The sequence below is a fragment of the Sinocyclocheilus rhinocerous genome, unplaced genomic scaffold (assembly GCF_001515625.1).
Source record: "Sinocyclocheilus rhinocerous isolate Xijiao unplaced genomic scaffold, SAMN03320098_v1.1 scaffold1493, whole genome shotgun sequence".
NCBI classification, from domain to species: domain Eukaryota; kingdom Metazoa; phylum Chordata; class Actinopteri; order Cypriniformes; family Cyprinidae; genus Sinocyclocheilus; species Sinocyclocheilus rhinocerous.
In genome coordinates, this window is record NW_015640467.1 from 353,356 (window position 1) to 366,644 (window position 13,289).

Sequence of the window (13,289 nt, forward strand, 5' to 3'; positions counted from 1 at the left end):
AATTTTTATTTTTATTTTTTTAAATGTAGAGAGTGTGTTAATTTGTGCAATGATAACCTACCAGCAATGTAAGTGATTTTTTTTTTATATATTAGAATGAGTACATTACAATATACATTTATTAGAACGAGTACATTATTATTTATGGGCTTAAAAACAAGATGCAAACAATCAGAATATTGTACCTGGTGGGGAGTGCACAATGTAAACATGAAACATATGCCATTACCTATATTGTACTGTGGTACAGTTATGGAGGCCCTTCATAATGCAGAGGTCAACTGCCTGCTCTGCCAATAGTTAGAAATGGCACTATAGTAAGCAGTGTTTAATAAACAGCTGTTTTTATAAATTCTGCTTTGGTGAAATTCAGTGCAGTCCCGTATCGTGATACGTATCGTATCGGGGCCTCTGTATCGTGATACGTATCGTATCGTGACTTTGCTGGTGATACACAGCCCTAATACACACACATGAAAAAGAAATGAAATCTCTCTATATAATATTTTTATATTAAGATTTTATTTGATTTTAGGGTTGATTTTGGGTTTTTAGAAACATGTATATTGTTAGGAACATACTCAAATTTTATTACACGTGACAGTAAAAATATTTATCTGTGAATATTTTTCCGGAGCCGAAAAATACAATCTAGGATAATAATATGAACACAACATTTAAAACATCTAAATGAAATACCTGAAAAACAGCCTCATAAGTCCCAGTAAACAAACTGTAGTAAAACGACATCAATACCTAAATAAACTCAAGTGAACTGATCCTGAGGACTGTTGAATATGTGAAAGCTCTGATTTGTTGACGTGTTTGCTTTAGCCAGCATGCGTGCGTGCGTGTGTGTGTGTGTCTGATAGGCTCACGCAGGGTTAGGAGCGATCTCCGATTATTTGCTGACACAAGAGGAAAACTCATTTTGGTTTGGAGTCGGGAGCCAGACATGGAGACAGACCGAGAGCCCGAGTAAAAGAGAGAGAGAGAGAGACAGAGAGAGATAGAGAGAGAGAGAGAGAGAGAGACTCTCTTCACACCTCTCCGTTCCCACGGTATTTGGTTTGTTTACGTGCCGCAGTCAGACACAAAAACACTCACATAAACGCAGACATGCACAACAACAAACCGCACTCAATATCTGAGCCGAATTATCGGACGATCAACATGTTACAAGCTAAAAATGACTTTGATTCCCATCTTTATTACTCCCTTTATCTCAACTGTACAAATAAAACATAATATTAGAAACACCATATTAAAACTAGAATTTAGTGGCTTTTAGTTTATGTCTGTTAACTTTTTAGTCACATTGATATGCTAGTGTACTCCTAAATGTTATTTTAAGCACATATCCATGTTTAAAATTTTTAAAATAACAGATTTAATATATTGATGACTCACCCTGGACTGCACGGATTTCTGTCCAATCAAATGCGTTAGAATGAGAATGTCCCTCCCCCTGATACTATCTGCGAGCAATTAACAAGTAGCAAATCATGGTTTATGGCTGTGTAATTTCTGAACTGCTAGCTAAAAAGATTAAAAATAATATAAATAATTAGATTAAAATAATATTTAAAAAAAAAATGGAAAAAGTAGCATTTTATGATTTTAAACCAAGTAGTAACATTAATAAAACAGGCATGTAGGAAAGATACATCTGTTCTCCAGTGCTGTTTATTTCTGCGTCATGGTTGGTGAAGTGATCTAAAATCTGAACCTGCCGAATACCTGAAGCCTGAGCGCGCAAAAACACACACACACACACACACACACGGACGTAAATGCACTCACACATGCATGGCATTTCGGAAGAAAATACCACAGACTCCACAGCTCAGCAGAGCTAATAAATAAAGAGGTCGGGGCGCCACCTCAAACCTTCCCCGTGTGTGTGTGTGTGTGTAAGAAAGCTGAGGGGGGGGCTCTATGGGAAACACACAGGTCTAAAGTTGCATCACCACAGCAGCAGTCTTTCTCTCCTTTACTGGCCGTCTGTCTGTAACTGAACCTGCGAAACTGCGATCACGCTCAGTGACCTCAATGAGTCTTGCACTAATGAAAAAGACAGTGACAGAGTATGTGAGAGCACATCTGTGTTTCTACAGCTCTGAAAATGTTTTCAATTTCACTTTAGTTTTAGTTAGATTCAATGGTGAATAAACAGCAGGACTACCAATGATAAATTACATTAAACATTAATATGTTTAACGGCATAACTTTTCTTTTTAACGTTGTTTGACATTTAAATACTTTGAATATTTGCAAAAAATTTATTTTGACCATGTTTATTAGATAAATAATTACTTTTACATTTACAGTCTCTCACCAGGCAGTGTTATTTTAGTATCATTTATATACTGTTATAGTTTTTTAATTACATTTTATTCTTATATTTTCTATTTCTATATTTTCTATTTTTATTTTGTTGTGTTTTTGCAATCTTTATTAGTTTTTGTTTGTTTTTAAAATGACTATATAATTTGTAAGTTTTAATTTATTTGGTTTAGTTTATTTTAGTACTTCAACTTAAATTTAATGACAAAAGAGAACAGTTAGCTGAAATAAAATAACTAAAACTAGCTGAAATAAAATAAGTTTATTTTAAATTAAATAAAATATTTAATTTAATGCATTTTTGTCATTTGTATTAGATTGAATTTTTTTTATGTCTATATCTTTTTTATTACATTTAAGTTTATTTAGTTACTTAAACTAAACGAAAATGAGACAAGTTGCCTTTGCAACTAGCTGAAATAAAATAACTATTTTAGTGTTTTATTTTGTTCATTTGTCATGTGATACAAATAAATCACAAAATGCCTGTTAATTTGTAAATTGGTCATTGATATACGTGACTAATTATGTTGAATTTGATTAATTAATCATCATGTTTGAATTTAGTTTGATTAAAATGTTTAATCAATGGACATCCTTACTTTTATATTATATTATGTCCAATAAATCTACTGTATTATTATTGTATCATCTCAGGGGTGTGGTGCCACTGAGCTGTTCCTCACACGCAGACACACGTCCAGAAGAAAGCGCCGCGCACCAGACGCCAGGGATAAAGAGATATCAACCCTCTCTCTCTCACTCTTTCCCTGCAGCAGCTCTCTGTCAACCCCTCCATCCTGGCTTTAGCCATCCTTTCATCTCCCAGCCGTCCACTGCTGCTAACTTTCCACATCCCTCTATCGCTATCACAGCAGACGGAGAGAGCCACAGCCAATCAGAGCGCTCGCAACACTGACGCTATCGCTGCACAACATGAATATAATTTCCCCAAAATTCCAGAGCGGAAAAAACTTTAATGTCCCACTGAGACCCGGATCAGACCTTGGAATCTGAGGGATTTGAGACGGCGAGAGCCCGGTCTATGAATGGACACACACCTGTGTGTGTGTGTGATAACAGAGAAATATTAATGCACTTCAAACGGGAACATGTATGTTGTGTGTTCAGTGTTGTGCGATGCATGTGCAGGTCGATGTGCGCATGTGTGTGTGTAGTCGACGCTAATGTGTTTTTATACTGGAATATTTAAGCACTCTAAAGTTAGCAGCAGAGAAGCTTTCACCTACACCAATGCAGGAACCTGCTCCATGGAAATTTGCAAGCGCATGTGTGTGTGTGTGTGTGTGTGTGTGTGTGGACAGGTCTCAATACATTCCATTCCTGTCTTAATGGAGGCTTACGGCGGCCTTTGAGTGTCCGTGTGAATAAATAGAAGCCAGCAGCCCAGAATACCTGTTTCCTGAACGGGATTATGCCAACACACACACACACACACACACACACATATTCATACACTGATTCACACACTCATATACACATATTGAGACGTACACCCTGACACACATCACTACATTTACATTAAAGTTTGAATTAGCATGACATTTGATCAGATGTTCACACGCTAACTAGAGTTTGGTGGAAAAATGCTGCTGAAGTGTCTAAAGCCCCAGATATTTAAGTGGGGAAAACCTGTAATAGCATTTGATATATTTCAATATATAATATTCTAGAATATAGTTGGGAAAAATAGCCACTTAAAAAAAGGTTACAAATGTCTCTAAAAATAATTTCTTAATTAAAAAAAATAAAAATAAATTTATAAGTAAACAAACATTTCAGTAAATTAAGAAAAATGTTTCTGACGCTGATTTCAAACATAGAAACATTGGAAAACATTGAAAAAAAAACTTCTGAAAAGTTTTTTTCTTTTTAAAAGTGCTCCTATAAATGTATTTTAAAAATAAATAAACATTTCACTATAAAAAATTATTTTAAGAAATTGACACTAATTTCAAACATAAAAACATTGGGAAACATAGAAAAAAACTTCTAAAAAGTGCTAAAATGCTCCAATAAAAGTATTTTAAATAAATAAGTTAGTTATTCTTAACGTATTGTATATTTAGTATTCGCTTTGTAGTATTGTATGTTGATTTTATGGATACGCTTCTGAACTTAAACAAATTTTGTTCTCGTGTCAATATGTATAGAATGACAATAAACTAAACAGAAACTGAATATAAATAAACAAACAAACAAAATGTTTCTGACACTAATTTCAAACTAATTTAACACTAATTTTTTTAAAGCCTCTATAAAAGTATTATATAATAAGAAAATATAAAAAAATAAGATAAACACACACACACAGACAATGTGTCAGACAGTGTTGAGAGCTGTCTGCTGTCTAATGCCCGTCTGTCTGCTGCTGTGAGTGATTCATGGACACCGTGTGTGTGTGTGTGTGTGTGTGTGTGTGTGTGTGTTATCAGTGTCAAAGACATGTGGGACATGAGGACATGGTCCAGTTCAGCCTCTCTCTGTCCATCTCAGACATATCAGCGTCTGTCATCAGGTAGAAAGCGACAGCGTGGAAAAGCCTCATGCATCATGAAGAAAAGAAAAAACTTTTCCTAAGCCCAGTGATTCAATAGAAACAATGGTCACACTTTAGTTTGGGGACAATTCTCACTATGAACTAACTATTAACTATGACTTTTGCCTCAAACTCCTCATTTGCTGCTTATTAATAATTAGTAAGGTAGTTGTTAAATTTAGGTATGGGGTCGGATTAAGAGATCTAGAATATGGTTATGCAGAATAAGGCATTAATATGTGCTTTATAAGTACTAATCAAAAGCCAATATGCTAGTAATATGCATGCTAATAAGCAACTAGTTAATAGTAAGAATTGGTCCCTAAAGTGTTACCAATTCATTAAAATGCAATATTAAAATCTCAATATATGAAGACATGAACACATGAACGTCATCTCCAGAGCTGCTCCGAGTCATTTCACAAGCTTTTCACCCCATCATTTGAGAAAAACTACCGTCAAAAACACACTGAAACTGAAAGTAAAATGGAAAGACCGTCACAACCACCTGTCAAAATTAAAGTCTGTTTTAAGTTGAAGAAATTATGACAGAAATATATTACTATTGTATACTAAATAGAGATCGACCGATATATCGATTTACCGATATTTTTCCCGATATTTAAGCATTTTACGATAATCGGATATAGGTTTTGTAATATCGGATTCAACGATAAACGCCGCCAACTTGAGGGTGTTTTGAGAATTGCGCGCAGGATCGCCATTGCAGTGCATCTAAGGGGAGACGAGACAACAACAACGGCATGGTGCAGGTACTTGATTTGCTGTAGTTAGTAAACTTTATTTAACATAACAGTCATTTATGCACAAATTAGATGCATTACATAAATGCCTGATATGTAGTTTATGCAGCTTGGCTCTAAGAAATAGAGACCAACTCACGGAGTCATGTAAAATAATCCGTCATAATTGGTATCGGTTATAAAAAAATCAATATCGGTCGATCACTAATACTAAAATGTACTTCAAGTAATAATAATAATAAGAAGAAGAATTTTAAGGAATATCATAAATCCAAGATATTTAATCCATTAAAATTATACAGTTTTGTTGTGCGGCATCTCATTTTTAAAAAATAAAAATGCAATGTTTTGTTGTAAATTGTTATATTTTCATTTAATTACATTTTAAAAGATTGCTTAAATTGTTAAAGTTTTATTAATTAATTTTCAATGGACACCATTTTTGTATTAAATTTATATTAATTCATTAAACTAAATCTTAAAAAATAATTTTAAAAAATCTAATGGAAAACACAGCATTTAGGGAAAAATTAAATGCATTTCATGGGACCTTAAATTAAATGGTACTTTTAGGTACTAATGTATACTATTTAGGTAATATCTACACTTTAGATACTAATAGGGACCTTTTTGGGGTAAAAATGGTACAAAGGTGTATCTTTTGCAAGGGTATCGTGCCAGTGACAGCTTTTGGACATTCTTTTCTGAGACTGTACCTACTTAGCAACCATTAGAACTTATTTCATTACGTTATATGATAACTGATAACATTCCAACCAAAGTTTATGGTTTGATTTGGAAAACATATAGTAAGCCCTGATATGATCACCTCCCAATATCAGCCAATTCATAATTAAAAACAGACAAAGCAGCTCAAACTGCAATATGAGTAGAATTAGAAATCAATGTGAATTTGGTTACCAGTAAAGCATGTGTTTCGAGCCCAAGAGGGTTTATGTGACATAACCAATGATTCACTATATACAAAGATTTCAACCAATGCTATAATTACTCACATCTGCATTATATTTTCAAACGCTCAAAGGCAAACTGCTCATAAGAGCGCGCATACGATTACACACAACAAACGTGTGCACACATGTGTGTGCGTACTGCAACTGATATTTCATATTTCATTTATTCAATAACTGGTGTTGTCATGACAACAGTCCAAAAGAAGGAAGATGATAAAAGACAAATGCTGAGATGAGGTGCATGTGTATGTTAAGATCATCTTTAAATAGATTGAATGTTTTAGGCTGTTTAAACAGAGTTATCTGTTTTTGCAAATTAACTCTTCATATATATATATATATATACATACACCTATATATATACACACACACACATATTTAATATCCTTAACAGCAATATTTACTTACATTTATATTTAATGTCTATTTAATTTTTCAAATATAGTTTTACTGCACTACAATAAAAATATAAATATAAAACTATAAATGATTTATATTAAAAAGTTGCATTGATGACACAAACAAATCGTTGAATCAGATTTCTGAATCAGTTCAACTGAAATGAACAGTTTGATTGACAGAATTAAATCAAACTTGAATGTTATTAAAAACAACTGGAATGATATAAAAACATCAAGAAAAGACTAAGAGGAATCACAAAGCTGGTCTAATGAAACAATCTTCTGGATTTGGATTTCGGGTTGTGTTTATGCCGACAGGCTGCATCGATGCGTTTTATTTCCAGCTTAAACATTCAAAACATCAGTCGGTAAACGGAGCTCAAGCCAATCCCAGAGTCCTCATGGTTATAAAACATGCTGCTCTGAAATGTGCATGGCACAGAGCATGTAGTGTGTGTGTGTATGCGTGATGGAGTAGACAGATTCAGAGACACAGACACATATTTATAAACACACACACACACACTCCTCTTCTTGTAGTAGCGCTCTGTGTAAGTAGGATTTCCAAGGACTGTTTGTAAGCATATGAAGGGCTGCATTCTTTGGGTGTACGGCTGGGAGACAAGCCAGTCCACACACACACATACACGTATATATTTATACACCCTTCACGCTGAACAACCAATAAGTGTCAGTTTATTAAAAACAAAATGGAGTCTCTGACAGAAGGCTGCAGACCATGAAGGCAAAAGCAAAAAACAGGCTGTAAACAAGCAGTAATAAATCCACCCACTTCAACCGAGAGGAATCCACTGAATCAGTCCACCTTAAAGGGGCGTTCACACTCAAAGAGATCTGGAGCGATAGAGCAACCACAAGTCACTCATTTCAATGAAAGTTGGCAATTTAGACTGCGCTAACCTGCTGCATTTGTCAGTCCACTGAACACTAAAATACTGTGGGACGCAAAACAATCAAACGCAAAACAACAACAACACAGGAAATAAAAATGCAATCATCAAGTGATTTTATGAGGCCTAAAACATGCTTTACAGAAGAACACAGATGCTTCTAACAACGCAAGGGCAACTTCATGCACTTTTGAATTCAGACTTCACAACTATTTTCACAATTTTGTGTTTGGAACACTCAAGTAAACTAAAGCAAGGTAAACTTATTTAGAGGCACATGGGAAACCACAGCAAACACTATTCCTTCTATGTTCCTACTTGTTCCACTAAAAAATACACAAACAAATGCACTATTGCATTTGCATACATTTTCAAAATAGGAAAAAGCAGAATTTACACATTTTGGGAGGATTTTTCTGTCATTTAATGCCAAGGTAATATTAAACAAAAGTGTATAATAATAATAATAATAATTAAAAAATAACTTTTTACAAAAGATCATACATATTTACATAAAAAATAATATACAGTGATATGTGTGTGTGCGCATGTATGCATTCATGCATTAAGTATATATAATATTAATAATATTTGAAAAATTGTACATATATACACATACATATATATTTATATAAAAACCAAATATAATAATAATAATGATAATGATTTAAAAATAAGTTTTAATATTTTAAAAACGATTTACAAAAAAATTACACGCACATTTTGTAAATATTACATAAACATTATCTAAAATAATATACAAAGATATATACGTGTCTGTGTAAAGTATATATAATATTAATAATTGAAAAAATGACCTGACACCAGACACTTTGACCTGACCATGTTAACTCAGTTTAACTCTGAGTTCTTGTCATATTTTATTACCATTTTCTACACTATAGCGAATAAACTGTGATAATGTGTGCAATGTTGAAGGTGTCTGAATAAATTTTGGTTTGACTAATATTTTTTTTGAATAAATATTTAACAAAATGTATAAAACTTGCAATCTTAATTATAGAGGAAATGCATTACTACAGTCTGTGAAATGGGTCAATTTAGAAAAACACCCATATGCACTGCATTCTCCACTGCATTTCCACAGCGGGTGCTACAGCGCGCATTAGCATAACAATATTTCCTTCTATGGTATCTTTTTCAGGTCCACTACTTCAGATGGAATCTGGCTATTAAGTTAGTTCAAGTCAACATGTTTATAGTTAGCTTTCTGAATAATAACAAAATCTGGTTTACTGACGCAGACATTTGAAAAAAGCTTGAGTAATGAGGTCAGGTACAGCCACAGTAACGAAGAAAACATGTCAAGCATTTGCAAAAAAACGGCGCGCTCGCAAAGCTATACTTAACCTGGAATCATTCATTTGACAGCAGAAATACAGCAGCTGAATCAGCCGTCCACCTGCGCAGCCGCTGCAACAACAAACCCCAAACACTCCGCCGCGAGTACACTAGCTCAACCCAAGAGCAATAAAATCAATCAGTGATCGTATTATTTAAGACTGATGAATAGAGCAGCTCACTGAGAGCGCAGTAAATGTATACAGCCATACGTCAACACAGCGCTACTGCACACACTCAGCTACAACAACACTGCTGCGCGCAACTCTAAAACATCACACTCTATAAGACATAAACGCAGGATTAAAGCAACAGTTCACTGAATTAAAACTCTGTCATCAGGTCTTTCCAAAACCGGTTGATTTCCTTTTTTTCGTCAAACACAAAAGCAGGAATTCCAAAGGCTGTGCTGCTAGTTGTTTTCCATGTGATTACAATGAATGGAGACCGAAGCTTTAAAGCTTCAAAAAAAGGACACTTTGCATGAGAAACAAACCCTAATTTAAGTCACTATTAGAGGTGTGCAATATTTACAAAAATATCTCAATAACGATAATTAAACAATATATGGCTATGTGTGTTTTTGTGCTGGTACCTTAGCTGGTTTAGGTCTGTCATGGATAAATAAATGAGACACTAAAACTGCCAGTAGGTGGCGGCAAGTCCCTGTCTTAATGAGTGATTCATTGAATCATTCATTTGTTCAAAATGGCTGATTCATTTAGAAATGAAGCAAGTGACTGTCTTTATGAATAGATCATTCATTTATGATGGATTCGTCGACTCAAATGATTTGTTCAAACAGAGATTCATTCAGGAACGTGTTGCTCTGAGGCGTTTTGACTTTGTTTGGAACAAGTTCCGTTAGCGAAACAGGAATGATATTGAACAATTACGATATTATTGTAGACGATAAAGTCACTATTCACTGATAATCCTCACACTACTGTGACTGAATCGAGTCAGTGAGTTGAACTCGATCAGATCAGTTCTGTGATCAACTGATTCAATGAAAAGATTTTACTCCGAGCGATTCTCTAAAGAATTGCACATTTCTAATTGATTGCTACTACACAACTTACAATTTTAATTATTGTAACAATTAAGTAGTGAATTTTGTAATCTGATTCACTGAAAATATGCAGCTTTAAACAAATGATTCCCTAAAGAACTCACGAACGTGTCTAAGAGAGTTATATCGGTGAATAACAACTTAAATTTCACATAAAAGCGTCTTCGGAAGACTTGAAATACAATGCATGAATCAAAGGAACTAGTTTTATGATGGTTTTCTTTTTGAAGCTTGTATGCACCAGGAACCAACACAATTCCTTATTTTTTCCCTATTTTGTGTCACTGGAGAAAGAAAATCAGGAACAACATGAGAGTGAGCAAATTATTTTTAGGTGAACTAATTCCTTAAAATGCAATTTGTAAAGCCCTTGAAAGATATGATTTATCCGAGTGTCTATTTACACTAAGTGCAAACAGCTCGCCTTGTTGGCAGAGGCTATTTACACAAGCTCCACCCACAAACGTGTGATAGGGATGGTCAACAATATAAAAGACGGCAGACAATCGTCAGCTTCAGTGGCGTAGATGGTAAAGCGTGTATCGTAGTCTTTTTTACGCGATCGACCCGGGTTCGAATCCGCCTTTTGACTAACTTTTTTTTTCTCCCTTTTCAAATCTCATATCACATCGGAAAGGCATTTATCTTCAATAAAAATTAAGGAAATAATCAAAAAGTTGAAAATAAAGTATCGGGTAGGGTTAGGGTAGGTGTAGGGAGGGCTTTATTGTACCAATAAGGTGGCATCCATTTAAAGGGGTCATATGATGCGATTTCATTTTTTCCTTTCTCTTTAGAGTGTTACAAGCTCTTGGTGCATAAAGAAGATCTGTAAAGTTGCAAAGACTAAAGTCTCAAATCCAAAGAGATATTCTTTATAAAAGTTAAGAGTTAGCCACACCTACCTAAAACGGCTCGTTCGAACACGCCCCCACATACATGATTTATTGCTCATAATTGACAATCATACATCTCTAATCAATTAATAACCAATCAGAGCAGAGACGATAAACAATTTTTAAATCAGCTGTCAGCACTGCAAAGAAAAAAAAAAAGAAAAAAATAGTTATATATATATATATATATATATATATATAGATAGAAAGAAGTTGTAAATAAACCAGATTATTGAAATATACATTTTACAAGAAAATACTACTGCAGTTTTTCTAAAAACAAATCGAAGTGTTAATTGCCAACAAAAACTGCAACAGTGTTACTGTGCTGTTGTTAGAACGTTGTTAAATGGTTGCCAGGATGGTTGCCAGGATGGTTGTTTGCGGCCTCTAGTGAAAAACGCTGCAGAAAGTTGCACACACTGAACTACAAATGAGTAATCTAATTAAATCAATATCCAAAAATGAAGTCAACATTTACATTTCTCATATTTCCTAATTCAATCCTGCAGAGCATCTCTTTCTCTTTTGCGTTTGCATAATGCCGATCCCATCTCCCTCTCACAAATACGGTTCTCACAAACCCTTAAATGCTCTTTCATCTCTGATTTTTGGTAAAAATGTGTGAATCACATGTCGGGTCTGGCTAATGTTTACTGCACGTCTGAAATGAAACATGTTTGTTGATTTTAGCTGTTAGTTGGAACACAAGTTCTCATTGGACCGAACTGATTTGATAAAGATTCATATAACTTATCCTCATTCACACATGCACAAACGTTCAGCCAAACATGCATTTCATTCATCTTCAGACTAATACAAACATAGCTTCAATGGAGAGTTTACAAACACACAAAGCTTAACCTGCAGCTATCGGTTAACTAAGTGCAATAGCTAAACTGTTTTATTAGCTTTCTGTTAGGAAGACACGTTGGATAAAACACAGACAGAGTGAAAAGGAAAAGAAAAGAAGGACAAACTTCAGAGGGAAGAGTGTGAGGATGATTTTGGGAGCCACGTCTAACCACATAATGAGCCTTAATGGCCACAGTTTCACCACGTAACCAACAGCAACCACTGCTGAGAGGAGAAAATGTCCAGCCTTTCGCCTCTCTCGTGTGTGTGTGTGTGTGTGCGTACGCATCTAAAGAAAACAGCACAAACAAAAGAGATTACACTTGCTAAGCATCACCATTTCTTCTAGATTTTTCTTTCTTCTCCGATCAGCGATGCTCGTCCTCTGTGCATATGTAATTTCTGTAAATGTTCAGTAAGTGTTTATGCTCTTAATGAAGGCGTGTGATGATCTTGAGTTTGGTTCAGCATTAAGAGACACAGACTGACAGAGAGAGTTTGTGCCTATTCAGCACTGCCATCTAGAGCTCTGCTTACACAACTACACACAAGACAGACTGATCTCTGAAAGTCAACAATTCAGGGTAAATCCTACACTAAATGTACTGAGAAAATTATTCTCTCATAAAACTAATTCTACAAACATTACTCTGGAAAAAGAAAAAAAATGATCTTATTTATTCCAATATTATCATAAAAAAAGCATCTTACGTTAGGATTAATTCAGCTATTCAGAATTTTTTTATTTGCATTATTTTAGTACAATAAACCTTTAAATAGACAATCTCATGAAACTGATAAGAACATGTCCAGGTCATATTTCCAAAATAAATAAATAAAAATAAATAATACTAATTATATATATAATGTATAACTATATATACTGTATATATATATATATATATAATGTGTTGTTTTTGTAAACTAAAAATAAAAAGATTTAAAAGGTTGTTGTTAATTGAAATAAAGCTAAAATATAAAATTAAATATACATATTAGCTGAAAAACTTAAATTAAAAAATATTGTCTTGGCAACTAACTGAAAATGAGTTTAAGTTGAAGTACTAAAATTACTGAATTGAAATAACCATTAAAGCTAAACAGAATAAAATGAAATACTAAATAAAAAAGCTAAACAAAAAATGAAT

At 34.0% G+C, this 13,289-nt stretch overlaps 1 protein-coding gene across 1 annotated transcript in view; it reads right to left on the bottom strand.

The window, feature by feature from the left end:
* The window catches only part of LOC107753065 (ankyrin repeat and fibronectin type-III domain-containing protein 1-like), a 77,585-nt gene that overhangs the window by 54,185 nt on the left and 10,111 nt on the right, over nt 1-13,289 (bottom strand). The window lies entirely within an intron of this gene.